Below are 17,171 nucleotides of genomic sequence, written 5' to 3' on the forward strand. Positions count from 1 at the left end.
AGAACGTATCAAAGACAAGTTGGCGGGTGGAGAAATTCTTACCATCCTGGAAAATCTCATTTCTTTGGCCATCCAGATTGACACCTCTTTCCAGGAGCACTCCCAGGAAAGGGCTTGGCAGCACAAATTCTCAGCTCCGCGTTTGGCTTCAACTTTCATAAATCAACTCCCAACTACTCCTCTCCCTCCTACCAAGAAGAGCCTATGCCACTGGTCCATTCAGGCCTATCCACTGAAGAAAGGAACTGTTGTCAGACTCAGGGACTGTGCAGTCAATGCAATCTAATGCATTCAAAAGGGGCATTTCTTGAACCAGTGCCCACAGTGGTCTGAAACCTCCAAGGCTCGTATACCTAAAGGGGGTATGCTGGACCATAATTCCTGCCCCTCAAGTCCACATTCAGCTATTACTGTTCAGTTTCACTTTCCCACTTCCACTGTCTCAATGGAAGCATTCGTTGACTCTGGTGCAGCAGAGAATTTTATCTCTGCATCCTTGGTAAAGGAATTCGCTTGGACCACAGAACCTCTTCCTCAGATTTTTTGAGTTTCGGCCATTGATGGGACTATTCAGGCCTCAATTCCTAGTCATTTCTGTACCACTCCCATCAAGATGTTGGTGGGAGTGCTTCACCAGGAATCCAGCTCCTTTTTGGTGTTACCGCTGTCCACCTCTAAGTTAGTCCTGGGTCTTCCCTGGCTCAACAACATTCCACAGGAATCGACTGGCCTGGCCCTTATTTGTTATCTTGGGGGCCCACCTGTCCCACCAGATGTCTAGGCAAGGTGGTTTTAGTCAAAACCCTTCCAGTCGCATCCATTGAGGCTTCTTCCCTGGTGCCAAAGCACTACTCAGAATTTCTAGACATGTTTTGCAAACACAAGGTGGACTAACTTCCTCCCCACAGACCCTACGATTGTGACATAGATCTATTCCCAGGTTCCAGCATCCCTAGGGGTCAGGTATAGCCCCTCAGAGACGAAGGCCATGTGTGAGTACATTGCAGAAAATCTCCAAAAAAGATTTATCTGGAAATCCTCCTCTCCAACTACAGCGAGGTTCTTCTTTGTCAAGAAAAAAGACGGTTTCCTTCATCCTTGTATTGACTACCAGGGATTAATTGCCATTACAGTTAAAAACCATTACCCACTACCACCTAATACCGAGTTGTTTTATCAACTTTGTGGGTCGAATGTTTTCACAAAACTCTATTTAAGAAGAGCATATAATTTAATTGGTATCAAAGAGGGAGATGAGTGGAGAACTGCTTTTAACACCAGGGATGGCCACTATGAATATCTAGTGATGCTATTTGGCCTCTGTAACACCCTGGTGTTTTTTCAGCACTTTATCAACGAGATCTTCCATGACCTCCTCTATGCCTGTGTAGTAGTTCATCTGAATAACATTCTTATTTTTTCTCCAGATCTCCCTACTCACAGACTTCATGTCTGTACAGTCCTCCAAGACCTTTGTGAAAATATTCTTTCTGCTAAGGCAGAGAAATGCTTCTTTAAACAATCTCAAGTACCTTTTCTGGGCTAGATTGTCTCTCCATGGATCCTGAAAAGGTTGCCACTATCTCCAATTGGCCCTTGCCTGGCCATCTGAAGGCTACCTAGCACTTTCTGGGCTTCACAAACTACTAAGGGCAATTCATTCGCAGCTATTCTGCTCTGGTTGCACTCATTACAGCCCTTACTCGGAATGTTGGTGATCCTATGACCTGGCCACCTGACGCAGTGGAGACTTTCCATGCCTTAAAGTAGGCTTTACAGGCTCTACAGTGGATGCCTCCTCTGTAGGAGTTTGGGCCATTCTATTCCAAGCTGCTAGTGTTGCTAAACATCCGTGCTTTTTTCTCAAAGAAGTTCTCCCCAGCAGAGAGAAATTACTCCACAGGAGATCACAAACTTCTTGTTGTAAAATTTGTCATAGAAGAATGGGAGTACTTTCTGGAGTGTTTGCTTCATTGGATCACTATATACATGGATTATATAAATTCGTAGTACATCCATTCTGCCTGCCGCTTGAATCCTCAACAGGCTTGCGAATCACTGTTTGGGAAAGGCCAACTGCAGGATGGAAGCGCTATCACGCACAGGAGTTTATAATTCCTCCCACCTGAATTCTTGCTCTCACCTCAGTTCAGGACTCCGTCCCACCAGGGTAAAACTTTTGTGCACCAAATTCTAGAATGAAGGTGTTACATTGGGTTCATGACTCCAAGCTCTCTGGCCATCCGGGTATCCACAGGACCCTAGCATTCCTCTCTAGTCTCTACTGGTGGCTAGACCTCTGCAAGGATGTCAATGACTTCGTAAAAGCCTGTCCAGTCTGTGCCTGTATCAAGTCTTCTAACTAGGCTTCGGCTGGACCTCTTCTCCCATTGCCTACGTCCGAGCAGAGATGGTGCCACATTGCAATGGATTTTATAACTAACCTTCCCTTGTCTGAGGGCTGTAATGTAGTATGGGTTATGGTAGACCGATTTTCTAAAATAACACACTTTGTACCTCTTTCTTTTGTACCATCTGCAGCAGAATTCGTGCCCGTCTTCATTCGTGAGATTTTTAGACTCCCCTGGATGCCCTAGTATAGTTTTTGACCGTGGGGTTCAATTTACTTCCAGATTCTGGAGGGCTCTTTGTAAATTCTTGGAGGTATCACTACATTTTTCTTCAACCTACCATCCACAGTCCAATGGGCAGTCTGAAAGAACCAACCAGTCCTTGGAGCAGTTCCTTTGGGCCTTTGTCTCAGCCCACCAAGATGATTGGGTTGCCCTTCTGCCTTGGGCAGAATTCACTTACAATAATCATCTTAATGCCAGCACCCAGAAATATACAGTATTCATAGTTTTCTGTAAACACTCACGCCTTCCTCTGCCAAAAACCTGTACTCCTGAGATTCCTGCCTTGGATGCTATGCAGAAGAGTATGAATCATATTTGGTCCCAAGTCCAGACCCTACTTTGGCAGGCAGCAGACAGATACAAAAACATTTGCTGATCGACACCGCAGAAGCTTCCCATTATTTTAGAGAATGGGTTTGGTTGGCTATTAGGAATATACACCTAAAAATTATGTCCATGAAGTTTGCCCTTGTTATATAACGAACCTTATGTCCTCTCTGCTAGAACCAACCTGGTTTGCTATAAACTCCAATTACCCTCTCATCTTAAGATTTCCAATTCCTTTCATGTATCTCTACTACTTGGATAAGTTTTCTTGTTCCTCAATGCTGGCAACTCCTATCAATTTTTCTCAAGGATATGAAGTTAATCAAATCTTTGGACTCTAAAGTCTCCTGTGGTAAACTCCAGTACCTGATTGACTGGAGGGGCTTTGGCCCTGAGGAAAGATCCTGGGTTCCCGCTTCTGATGTTTCTGCTCCTTGCCCCGGTAAAAAGATTCCACCTTCGCTTTCTCCTGAAAGCCAGACCCTGGCAACGGGGGAGGCCCCATAAAAGGGGGGCTAATGTCACGCATCCGTGCACATTGATCTGGCGCTGGGTTTTGTCTCCTGAGTGTCTCAGGTTCCTTCCTATCCGCCCTGAACCTGGGTATTATTAAGCCTTTGAACCTGTGTGTTAGTGTTTGAGTAACGTGTCTTCATGTGGAAGTCGGAATCCTCTGGTTCCTGTGATGTTCACCACTGCTTGAGTATTCCAATATTCTGTGTGTTGTTTGATCCTGTCTTTGTTCTCAGTGTTTTCCCTCTGGCTGTGCAGTTATATTCAGTTTGGTTTCTGTCCGTGGATCCCTTATGTTCCTATTGCTGTGTGTGGCTTTCTCAGCATTACTGTTGGTTACCCTGCAGCCCTTTCCAACTTGCCGAGTCTCTCTCTCTCTGCACCATTGCTCAGCATCTCTCACTCTCCTGTGCTTTATGCTTGTTCCTTTCGTCCTCTCCTTTGCCATCCCTTCCTAGCTTTCTGCAGTAAGTTACCTTTGTTCTTACTAGCCTGTGTGCACCACCTGTCCTTCCTGCTATTTGGTTGCACTGTGGCTGCACCGGTGTGTTAGAAAGCCGCAACCTGGGGGCTGCCACTCAGCACAACATCCACACCTCCAGTGGCTCTGGTGAACACTGGGTGGCTTCTTAGATCCTGCAACTCTGACATACCACTGTTTGCATGTGGTCACACTGCCCCTGCATCTGCAAGGACCGGTACCCTGGTACACGTTTAGTTGTTTTCACTGGCTTACTAGATCGAGTTTCAAGTCCCAGGTGGTCTTGGCCTCTGATCATGACAAATAGTTAAATCATTCCCTTTCCCCTATGACTTCTACCCATATCTTTTATACTACTCTGACTTGTTCCAATTGATTACGGTGCAATTGAGAAATGATCATATGACTGTTGCCACTCAACAGCCTTTACAGACATCCCTGGTTGATGCACCTCGGTGAAGACTCCAGAGGCTTGGTTGAATTTCTGTTCCAGTCTGTTCCTATTAATCCTTCCATATAAGGCTAGAATCAAGGGTGTCTGGTGCAAGGTCACGCATGCTCATCTGATACATGTGTATATGTTTCATGTGCTTATTCCAGGACTGTTTCAAAGAATTAATGTTTTACAATAACATCTGAGCACCATCTAAAGCTGCCTATAAATCATTAGATAATAGCTAGCTGTGCATGCATGACCTAGTTTCTGCAAGAGAGTTTTTAAAAATGAAAACTATGCAAATATGCAAGTGCATCAGGCTAGGAAGGAGGGGGAACTCCAGCTGTCTCGCAAGAAAGCATTAGTGATCTTTCAGAAAGAGAGAGAGCCACATCAGTTGTTCCTGTACAGAATATTAGTAAGACCTTATATTGAATATGCCCATACATTTGGGTCCTGTTCAAAAGATGGATGTTGTGGAACTGTAAAGACAGAAGAGAAACAAAATGGAGGGACATAGAGGGCCTCAGATTACCTGAACAGAATGGTGACTTTTAATATAAGGACACTTACCTGTCAAGGGGTTCAGCGTCATCGTCACCCAGACTAGTTCGCCACTAGCTTCCGAGTTCCTGAAGCTGACAATGGAAGTAAGGGAAACCGAAACTGAAGCATTTTGGCTGTACAGCCTGTTCCTTTTGCACATGCACGAGTCGCGCTGCATCTGGTGATTGGTCCTGTAGTCTTCTGGGAAGGGGAGGTTGAAACAAGCTGAGCTTCCTCCTTTGAGTGGAGATCTGCTTTAAGTTGGCATCAAACCGATAAAATGTGCAAAAGACCTCAACCTCAAAACAGCAGTTGCCAAATAACCATAAGAGCCATGGATGAGCTCAGCTATGAGGGAAGATTAGAGGAATTGAATTTATTTTCTCTTGAATCAACCTCCCTAGTGGTCTGATTATGTCCATGTTTCTGTGCTCAAAGCAGTACATTTTTTTGCATGGAAATATGTCTTTTTTTTATTGTAGGCCTGTAATTTTTAAGAATAACTCACTGAAATCTTTATGGTGAATACTTGTGAGCTATTATGAATCGAGGTGTTCAATAAGTTCTACAAGTGTATGGGGTGCGCTGGCACTTGCACTGACTCACTTAGCTAGTGTGTATAAATGATAGAAAAAAGATTGCGCCGCGCTCCTATATATTTATATATACAGCTAAAGCTTCTAAAGTGTATCAAATAACAATTTTACCAAATGTGAACTGTGATTATACCACTAAATGCATATGAAATAATACATATAGATAGCATGCATAGTAAATAATCCTAAAGCAATAGTGCCTTAATGGGTGCCACGGTATAAACCTATGTTGCACCTATATATAACTGTGTAAACTCTATATTAATAGTGCAAAAGCATATGTGCACGTGCTAATATTAAACAAATATATATACAGTCTTTAAAGTAAATGTGCAGGTAGATATTCTGTTCCTTTTCTCCGAGTGCTAGATGGTCTCCTTATATGCTCACCTCTATATTTGCCTGAATGAATCCAGGCAAATACGCTTTTTATCCTTCCAGGATAGATGAAATGGAATGATGCCTTTGCTCTAGCCGTCCTATGAGGTGGACATGCATATGGATGGATCCTCCTGTTATCTCCTTTATCTCCCTGTGTATCTATGAGTACACTGAATAGCTCTCTTGGGATCTCCCAATTCCCCTCCTGGGGTTGTTTCCTCGTTCACTCCTCCTTATATCAGCTCATGGGATGTTTGGTCAAAAAGAGGAAAAAGCAGACCATAGTGTCTTATCCTTATACACAAGATGGATTTATTTCTGCCAATAACAGGTATAACTTGATGGTATGCAGCTCATATATGATCCAAACAGGCATGAATGGCAATCAGCAGGTAAAAAGTAGGTAAAAATAAACCTCTCTGCAGCTGCCCCTGCAGTGCTGTCTGCCTGTGCTTGTGCTCGGATCTGCTCGCTTCTCCAGTGCAATGTCGTGACTTCAGAGCCCCTCCCCTACGCGTTGCGTCACAGGGTCATGTGACTTCAGGGGGAATTTGATTGGATCCAATCAAATTCCCCCTGAAGAAGTCACATGACCCTGTGACGCAACGCGTAGGGGAGGGGCTCTGAAGTCACGACATTGCACTGGAGAAGCGAGCAGATCCGAGCACAAGCACAGGCAGACAGCACTGCAGGGGCAGCTGCAGAGAGGTTTATTTTTACCTACTTTTTACCTGCTGATTGCCATTCATGCCTGTTTGGATCATATATGAGCTGCATACCATCAAGTTATACCTGTTATTGGCAGAAATAAATCCATCTTGTGTATAAGGATAAGACACTATGGTCTGCTTTTTCCTCTTTTTGACCAAACATCCCATGAGCTGATATAAGGAGGAGTGAACGAGGAAACAACCCCAGGAGGGGAATTGGGAGATCCCAAGAGAGCTATTCAGTGTACTCATAGATACACAGGGAGATAAAGGAGATAACAGGAGGATCCATCCATATGCATGTCCACCTCATAGGACGGCTAGAGCAAAGGCATCATTCCATTTCATCTATCCTGGAAGGATAAAAAGCGTATTTGCCTGGATTCATTCAGGCAAATATAGAGGTGAGCATATAAGGAGACCATCTAGCACTCGGAAAAAAGGAACAGAATATCTACCTGCACATTTACTTTAAAGACTGTATATATATTTGTTTAATATTAGCACGTGCACATATGCTTTTGCACTATTAATATAGAGTTTACACAGTTATATATAGGTGCAACATAGGTTTATACCGTGGCACCCATTAAGGCACTATTGCTTTAGGATTATTTACTATGCATGCTATCTATATGTATTATTTCATATGCATTTAGTGGTATAATCACAGTTCACATTTGGTAACATTGTTATTTGATACACTTTAGAAGCTTTAGCTGTATATATAAATATATAGGAGTGCGGCGCAACTCACTGAAATCTGTCCGAACAAGAGTCTAGTAAACATTCCGGGTATGTTAAAATTTGAAACACGAAATCATAAATTATAATTTAATAAATAATCATAAAATAATTAATAAAAAATGTAATCAAACCAAAAACACTGAAATTTGAAATAGAGCGCCAGTTCGCACATCACTGAGCAAAGTCGCAAAATCGTTTTCAGTGTCTGATGATAAATTTCCCCACGAATCATTATCACTCAATTCTGCAAGTGGTTCTGATTTACTATTGCTGTTCTCTAGCTGGTCTAAAACCGATTTTGACCTAAAGGGACGCTTTTTGGACGCCATGGACGTTTCTCAGTTTCCAGGCAGAAAGAACAGTAAAAATGCAGGCAGGGCACAGGACAAAGCACTAGGGACAAAATGTATGTGAAATGCTTTGATACAGTAATGTTTTACTCAGGGGCGGACTAACCATTTGAGCACTGCCCGAGGGCCCGGGGTCAGTAGGGGGCCCCATAAAATGCCCCTGGTACCTTTTATAGGCTTTTTTGGGTGTGTTTTGAGTGTGGGTAAGGACACGGGCCCCATGATCCCCAATTGCCCGGGGGCCCCATGAGTTGTCAGTTTGCTCCTGGTTTTACTATGTGATTTTAGTGTATTTAGTGAATGTCACTTTTTCACATTTTTACATTTCCCGCCGTTCCGTCCCTGTACGTCCTGACGTCGCAGGGAACGGAACCCAGAAGACAGATGCCGGCATCCGCAGGAGGACATTGCAGGGGACACTGCTGGAGGCACATCGCGGGAACGCAGGACAAGGTAAGTGATTGAAGGATCCCGGAGCAACGCTGCAAGGTATTCCAGAGTGTAGCTCGGGATTACCGCTTGTGTTGCTGAAACTTTACCCCAAGCTACACTCAGGAATACCATCAGGGAGGTTAATGGTTGAACTGGATAGACTTTTGTCTTTTTTCTGCCAGACTATGTAGGTAACTATGTAAAATTGTGACTGGGGTGGTAGTGGTAAGGAACACTGTTGCTGGCTTACACTGGTCTGGTGATACTGGCACTAGTGTGCTAGTGATCAAGGACCCCGAAGCTGTCTGCACTGGTCTGGGGGCACGTGGCAGAAATCAGGAACACTGGAGCTGGCTGTACTGGTGTGGCGGCTATTAAGGACACTGTGGCTGGCTGCACTGGTTTGGTGATACTGTGACTAATGTGGCCAGCTATCAGAAACACTGTTGCTGGCTGTACTGGTGTGGCAGCTATCAAGGAGATTGTGACTGGTGTGGCCGAAGATCCGGAACACTGTTGCTGGCTGCACTGGTAGCAATCAGGAACACTGTTGCTGGCTTACACTTACACTGATCTGGAGACAGTGGGACTGGTGTGGAGGGGAACAAGAACACTGCAGCCTGCTGCACTTATCTGGTGCCACAGTACTGCTGTGGTGGGATCAGGGCTGCACGGGTCTGGTGACACTGTTACCTCTCTTAGCAAATTGGTGAGAGGAAATAGAAAGCTGGCTTCAAAATGTGATGTGATCACTTTGATTAGTAACAGCAATCATATGGTATAGGACCACTGTCATTAAAAGGTGAACGAACCCTTTAACATCAAGACAAAATAGAATATTTGAATGCACATTGCTAAAACCCTTGCTTGGCTTCTATAAAACTTTCCAAAACTTTTTAGGCAAGTAAATATAAGAACTTTACTTCTTACCATTAAAATTTCTTGGTAATGTTAAGATGTAAGTAAATCCTCTAGTGACAATAAAAGATCTTTTGTGAGTAAATGCTTAATTAATCTCTACAGACATTCCAATTTCCAAAGCTGAAGTACAAAGATGGTAATAGAAACTGCCGTAAAAACATTAGAAAGAATGAATCCACAAGAGAGAAGAAAATCCATGCAGCGCATAAAATAAGATAATTACCATCACAAAGTAGGTTACAATCTCTAACTAATCTCACCATCCATCATCATCTACTTTATCTTAGTTTGCAAAACCCTTGTCCTGTAACAATGACGTTGTCCGGTGCAGGTGACTGTGGCAGAAACAATATCTATTTCATCTTCTGCGGGAGAAATGTAACATTGGAATCTGAGTTTGTTTTATTGGGTTTTTCTTTCATGCCAGATTTTGCCATCCCCTTTTTCTTCTTCTTAATCCTAGTATTATACCTTTTCTCTATGGCAACCTTCTCATCCAGATTCTAGTCTTCTCAGATCAGCAACTACAAAGCCCCATGTTTTTATTTCTAAGTAATTTGTCCATTTTGGATATTTGTTTTATCAATACCACAGTCCCTAAAATGCTTCAAGGTTTCCTGCCTGGTGGAAAGTCCATCTCACTGTTGGCTTGCTTTGTGCAGTCTTATACTTTCTTCTTTGTAGGGGTATCGACCTTCTTTCTCTTGGCCATTATGTCATTTGACCGTTATGTTGCCATTTGCCACCCTTTACATTACCCAGCCATCATGCCCCAAAACCTGTGCATTAAGCTCATTGCAAGTGTATTTATTTTGGCTTTTTTTGTTGTACTTACTCCATCCATCAGGATACCGAAACTTCCCTTTTGTTCCAATCTTGTGAACCATTTCTTCTGTGATGTCAGCCTATTGTTAATGAATTCTTGCATCAACACAAGCTCAATTCAGCTGCAGGAAATTGTTGCTTCTTCCATTACACTTATTAGTTATCTGCTAGTCACTCTCATCACCTATGTATATATAGTGAAGACGATTTTAAATATTCCATCTATAGAGGGAAGGAAAAAAAACGTTCTCCACATGCTCTTCCCATGTTCTGGTAGTATCTTTAGCCTATGGCAGCTGTATTTTTACATATATAAAACCAACTCAGGGCCAGTTCATGGATTATGATAAAATGGTTGCAATTTTAACTATTGTAGTTGTACCATTGCTTAACCCTTATGTGTATACACTAAGGAATGAGAAAGTAAGAAAAATCATCAAACAGAACTTCATAAAAAACTACCACTTGCTCTGTTAAACTATATACACATAATTGTAAAATGTATATGTGACACATGATACACCCAACTGTCATGGTGTATGAGAATATGTATTACATGTAAACCTTCATGCTCATAATACAGCATGCTGTATATTGCAAGTACAAAAGAACACGGCATTCAACCATTTGCATCATAATATATGAATTGAATGGGAAGTCCTGCAATATAAAAAGGACAATAGATGGTCTCCTACAACAATCGCATGCAATAATTGTATCCACGGTGACTGGTTCAGTAGGTAAAAGCATTGTTTGTCTAGGAATCTTGGTATGTGCACCAACTGCAAAAAAAGCAGAGCTTGGAAATTAGATCTCATAGACAAATCTAGCCATCCACGAAATGACCATGATTTTACACAGCATTTGCTCAAGTGGCATTAAGCTCAGTATTTGAACATTGAAAAGCCTATTTTCAGTGTGCTGACAAATCTCTACATTAAGCCACCGCTCTGGATCAGCCACAAGGGTCCGCATTTAGCAATGCTGCAATTACTGTATATTGCTAGAGGACATTATTTTAATTGCGTCAAAATAAAAGTTCCAATAACCATGATACCTCCCCATAACCACCAGATTCAAACTTTTATATCCCAAATGTAATTTTTTGAGGCACAAGTTAATTTGAATTAATGGTTATATGCGAATTGCTATAGGGTTTTTGTTTTTTTGTTTGGTTTTTTTTTTTTAAGTACTGAAACTTTTAAAATAGGAGGCCACTGAGCATATAGCCAAAGTAGCAAAATGTGTCCAACGAAGAAGTGCCTGTCAACTATTGTGAGCAAGGAGTATGAAAATCGGACATCAGGCTTGGTTGGTTCTGCTCAGAGAAAATACAGGAGAGGTAAGTGTACAAACACTAATTTTTACTAAATGCAGTTATAATCTTTTTGCAAACTAAATAAAATTATTATAATAGCATTATCTATCCATGTACAGGAAAGCTCCCTTTATCCTGCCTGAGCCAGATCTTCCTTCATTTGCATCTCCCTCACTCTCTCTCCAATACACTGCAGCTCACAGTAGAAGGGCTTTGCAAAAGAGGTAGGGCTGTCCAAAAAGGCAGAGCTAAGTGTGGCCCAGGTGTGGATTGACAAGCTACAGGCTTGTTAATCAGCAGTGACAAAGCTTGCAACTTTTTTCCAAGCCGGGGCAACCTATTTGAGGATGATCTGAATTCAGGACCAAGGCAGCATTGTTGCTACACCATGGAAAGCTGGAGGTGGACATCACTGGCACAATCTGCAATTATTTGCAGGATTTAGAGAAAACCAAGTACCGATAACCCATAATTAATTTTTAATAGGAAGCCATAGTTCTACTTTATTTTTATTTATTAGAGATATGTGTAAAGCACCTTCATTTTGTGCAGCCTTTACATATATATTGTACATTTACATCTGTCCCTGCCCTCGAGGAGCGTACAATCTAAGGTCCCTAACTCACATTCATACATACACATATTAGAGCCAATTAACCTACTAGCATATCTTTGGAGTATGGGAGGAAACCCACGAAGGCACAGGAAGAACATGCAAACTGCTGGAGTTTAGCAGATTTTAGACTAAGAAAACACAACGCAGTAGAACCTAGTAATTGTGGATCAGTATGATGTAGCATGTGCAAAATCTTTATCATGAACTACAGGCTCCTTTGTGGTACCTATGAGGCCAATGTGTTACTTTAATTAGATGAACCTAGTGGCAGGATTACACTAAATGCTCTTTCACATCAGCAAATAATTCTGAACGCGTGGCCACTGGGCGATTAAGTGGCAATGCGCAAATCACAGCATATCGCACTGGATTTTTTTACTTTTTCATAGAACTTTATTGAAATGTCATGTTCTATTCAACGCAGCAGTGCAGTGCCACCTTAATATCCTTGATCCCTGGGCAAAGTAATGGACTGGGGCCCCCACCAGGGAGGTGGTGACAGCAGCAAACAGTGGGTGTGACTAAATTATTTGACATATTGGGTGTCGGTGATTAAACATTTTAGTCTGATTTCCTTGAATCTTTGGTGGGATATCAGTAATCTAAACAGATCCCTGAAGTCTCATTTTTGAGACAGAAAGGGACTGAGGAAACACATTCCCCAATTCCTTTCTGCAGCCTCAGCTATGCTGCAGATGAATAAACAGGAGACAGAGGCTATTTCCCATACCCACTGCACTGGTCATCCACACAAAACACATGCAAATCCCCCTGCTGGAGGAAGGGGGGGGGGATGCAGAGACCCCCATGGACCTGGGACCCCTGGGCAGTGCCCAATAGTGTTTGTGTGATATGGTGGTGTTCACGTTGCAACCAGCTGAACTGACTTTCATTAGGCGGTCCTAGTGCCAGGTTTACACTAAAGGCTCTTTCACACTAGCAAGCCGTAGGGAGACTCCATGATAATGCACAAATCTCAGCACATCGAACTAACTCCATAGGAAACCAGGCAGGATAAATTCATATTTTGGCCAATGAAATTCATTAACGCACAAATGCTTGACACACCTGAGCACATCTAAACACCAGTGCCAAATGCAGCTTTAGGCATGTTGTTTTTCAGCAGCTTTTCTGCGAAGAGAAAAAGCTTTCAGGGGAGCTGAGCAAGCACTCAGCGTTTACGAGGCCTAATACTCAGATCATATGCTAATGTTTATGGGATGTAGATCTGCTGAACTTGCCATAAAAGATCTGTGTGTACTGTTTTAGCTATACGGATTCTACCACTTGTCAGCCTTCCCGGTTTTAGCAAATCACGGTATTTGCAATTTGTGTTGTTTCAATGTCAAGTCTTGCTTGTATGATATTAAATCTGAACAACACAAACACATGTAACTTTCCAATGCAAAAAAAGGCTGCCAAGTAATCTCAACAGGTTGATTCTATACTTCCTTGACAAACGTTTAGTCAACTCCCTTAACACGTTCCAGTAAGACTGAATTAAACCATATGAGATAGAAAATGGCTTTTGTCCAAATTAACTACTGGCAAGAAGCTCCTTAGTAATTAAATCTCTTACGTAAACATTCAATTCAAATACTTAATTCAGCTTGAATTCAACAATCAGCAGCAAATATGAAGGGCTAAATAATGATTTAAACCACAAAAGAGACTAGAAACTCAGAGATCTTAACCACTTCATGTCCGGACACTTTCACTCCCTTCCTGTCCAGGCCAATTTTCAGCTTTCAGTGCTATCAAACTTTGATTGACAATTGCACAGTCATGCAACACTGTACACATCTGATTTAGCATTTTTTTGAGACAGATAAAGCTTTATTTTGGTGGTATTTATTCACCACTGAGATTTTTATTTTTTTTGCTATGTAAATGAAAAAGTCCCAAAATTTTGAAAAAAAGTGTTTTTCTTATAAAATTTTGCAAATAAATAATATTTCATCCTAAATCTTGGGCAAAATGTAATCCGTTCTCTTTTTAGTAAAAAAAAAAAAAAAAACCCCAAATTAGTTTATAACCAAAAATGATCATTTTTAAACATTTTTATTTTAATACATACATACATATATATATATATATATATATATATATATATATATTTTTTTTTTTCCTTACCCTAGCAGTAGTGTCACCATGGTGACACTGTACTACTTGTGGGGGGGTGATGAAGATTTTTTTTTTTTTTTACACCGATTGATTTTACAGCCTTTATGGGTGTAAAAGCAATCATTTCTCCTTATCTATGGCTGCATTCTTGCAGCCATTGAGAACTACTGTGTGAGCTGTGATTGGTCACAGCTTGTCACATGGTACAAGGCTGTTGTGAATAGCCTTGTACCATGTGACCTCTGTGATCATTCACAGATTTCACACGTAGTAAGCAATGATGTCAGAAGTGACATCTTGCTTACTACTCTGCATGTGATCACGGATTGGCCAATCAGCAATCACATGATCGGGACCTCGCAGAGAGGGAGGACACAGCAGGCACTGGATCGTGGTGATGTGCGCTCCCAGGAAGCGCGCACAAGCAGGGGGTAGGGAGGCCGTTTATAAACGGCCACCCGACCCTGCACTGCCACCCTCCAGCCGTTTATATACAACGGCCGTACGGGAGATGGTTAAGAGCTGTAAGGAGACTATGTAAATTGCGATATTATAACACTTAGTAGCAAGTGTTATGCCATTAGTCCACACAACCGGGTGGTAATTAATAATCCTTTACTTTACATTGTATCCCAGTACCAGAATTTATATTAGTCTACCTTTCTTCCTACATAATTTGTTTTAATTAAAAGGATAAATTTTACCTTTCATAACATGTTACATCTATATTCAGGGTGTTCTGATCAGACCGGTCCCCACTTTGACAGCTAGCAGGGGGATTTTCTCCTCCCAAATTTTTGAAAAACACGGTCGTGCAGGGCTCCGCCTGCCCAGCCTCATCACTCATTCACTGTCCTCTGTGAATGAGAGACTAGAAGTCCCAACAGCCGTAGCGGCTATCAACATTTAGTCCTCAATGAACTACCACCACTACTACCTCAATGAACTACCACGCCGCTTCATTCATTCTTCCTGTCAGTTTATCTGCTTGCTGGTACACCCTGTACCAGCAAACAGATATACTGACAGATCTGCATGGCACTAGCAATCTGCTGGTCATGCTTTACAGGCTCCTGCAGACAAAAATAATAAATGCACATTTTTTTTCCCTGCAAAAACAATGTGCATTTATTATTTTTTTTACTAAAAGGTGAACTTATCCTTTAAAGTTTGTACCTCTACACCATTCATCTCCAAACTGTGGCCCTTCGTTTGGCTTTGTCTGGCCCTTGGGGCACTATTCCTCCTACTGACACCAATGATGAGGGAGAATTCCTCCAACTGACACCAACAAAGGGACATACAGTAATTCCACCTAATGACACCAAGGATGAGGCATTATTCCTTCCACTGGTACCAACACAAATACAAATGAGGGGGCACTGTTCCTATTGACCACCAAGCCTGAGGCACGGTTTACTCCCACTGGCAACAATCCGGCCCAACTAAAGTCTGAAGGACAGTACACTGGCCCTTAGTTTAGAATGTTTGGGGACTCCAGCTCTACACTATCGCTGGTGACTGTCTGATAGCTATCTCCCATACAGTAATTTCTCTGCAGTCTTCTGGTGTATTCTGTGAATGCATTTTTTATTTAACCTAGTCAATTTTGATAAGTTTTTTTTTTCTGTTACATTTAAAAGATATTTTGGCATGATGTATGCCATACCAACTATTTAAAAAAGAACCTAAACTCTAAATCCCAAGCGAGGGCGTAAAAGTAAGTTGAGTACACCTGTATTTGTTTGCTTTTTTTGCAATACAAATTAATAAGAGTACCAAATTATCTCAAAGCAGCTCAAACTCCGAACACAAACAACCTTAGACTAAATGCACCTGAAAACATGCATTTGCCAGTCTACAAAAGACCTTAATGTGGCCATACACATGGCTATTTGTGATCAATTTAGGTACAATTGCTCACAAACAAGTGATTAAGCAGACTATAATACGACCAATGCTGATCAAGAATGAATGGGTGAGCGCTCACTAAACTGATCGAATTAATGGTCTTTGCTTTGCAATTTTTGTATTCCGCTTCATCAGTTTAGTTGCACTGAATTACAGTGGGGCAAAAAAGTATTTAGTCAGCCACCAATTGTGCAAGTTCTCCCACTTAAAAAGATGAGAGAGGCCTGTAATTGGCATCATAGGTAGACCTCAACTATGAGAGACAAAATGAGAAAAAAAATCATCCAGACAATCACATTGGCTGATTTGGAAAGAATTTATTTGCAAATTATGGTGGAAAATAAGTATTTGGTCAATATCAAAAGTTCATCTCAATATTTTGTTATATATCCTTTGTTGGCAATGACAGAGGTCAAACGTTTCCTGTAAGTCTTCACAAGGTTGGCACACACTGTTGCTGGTATGTTGGCCCATTCCTCCATGCAGATCTCCTCTAGAGCAGTGATGTTTTGGGGCTGTTGCTGGGCAACACAGACTTTCAACTCCCTCCAAAGGTTTTCTATGGGGTTGAGATCTGGAGACTGGCTAGGCCACTCCAGGACCTTGAAATGCTTCTTCGTTGCCCGGGCGGTATGTTTGGGATCATTGTCATGTTGGAACACCCAGCCACGTTTCATCTTCACTGCCCTTGCTGATGGAAGGAGGTTTGCACTCAAAATCTCACATTACATGGCCCCATTCATTCTGTCCTGTACATGGATCAGTCGTCCTGGTCCCTTTGCGGAGAAACAGCCCCAAAGCATGATGTTGCCACCCCCATGCTTCACAGTAGGTATGGTGTTCTTTGGATCCAACTCCGCATTCTCTCTCCTCCAAACACAACGAGTTGTGTTTCTACCAAACAGTTCTATTTTGGTTTCATCTGACCATATGACATTCTCCCAGTCCTCTTCTGGATCATCCAAATGCTCTCTAGCAAACTTCAGACGGGCCCGGACATGTACTGGCTTAAGCAGGGGGACACGTCTGGCACTGCAGGATCTGAGTCCCTGGCGGCGTAGTGTGTTACTGATGGTAGCCTTTGTTACGTTGGTCCCAGCTCTCTGCAGGTCATTCACTAGGTCCCCCCGTGTGGTCCTGGGATTTTTGCTCACCGTTCTTGTGATCATTTTGACCCCACGGGGTGAGATCTTGCGTGGAGCCCCAGATCGAGGGAGATTATCAGTGGTCTTGTATGTCTTCCATTTTCTAATGATTGCTCCCACAGTTGATTTGTTCACACCAAGCTGCTTGCCTATTGC

This window comes from Staurois parvus, unplaced genomic scaffold, assembly GCF_062004578.1.
Source record: "Staurois parvus isolate SC_StPar_1 unplaced genomic scaffold, SC_StPar_1.0 ptg000199l, whole genome shotgun sequence".
Taxonomy (NCBI): Eukaryota; Metazoa; Chordata; class Amphibia; order Anura; family Ranidae; genus Staurois; species Staurois parvus.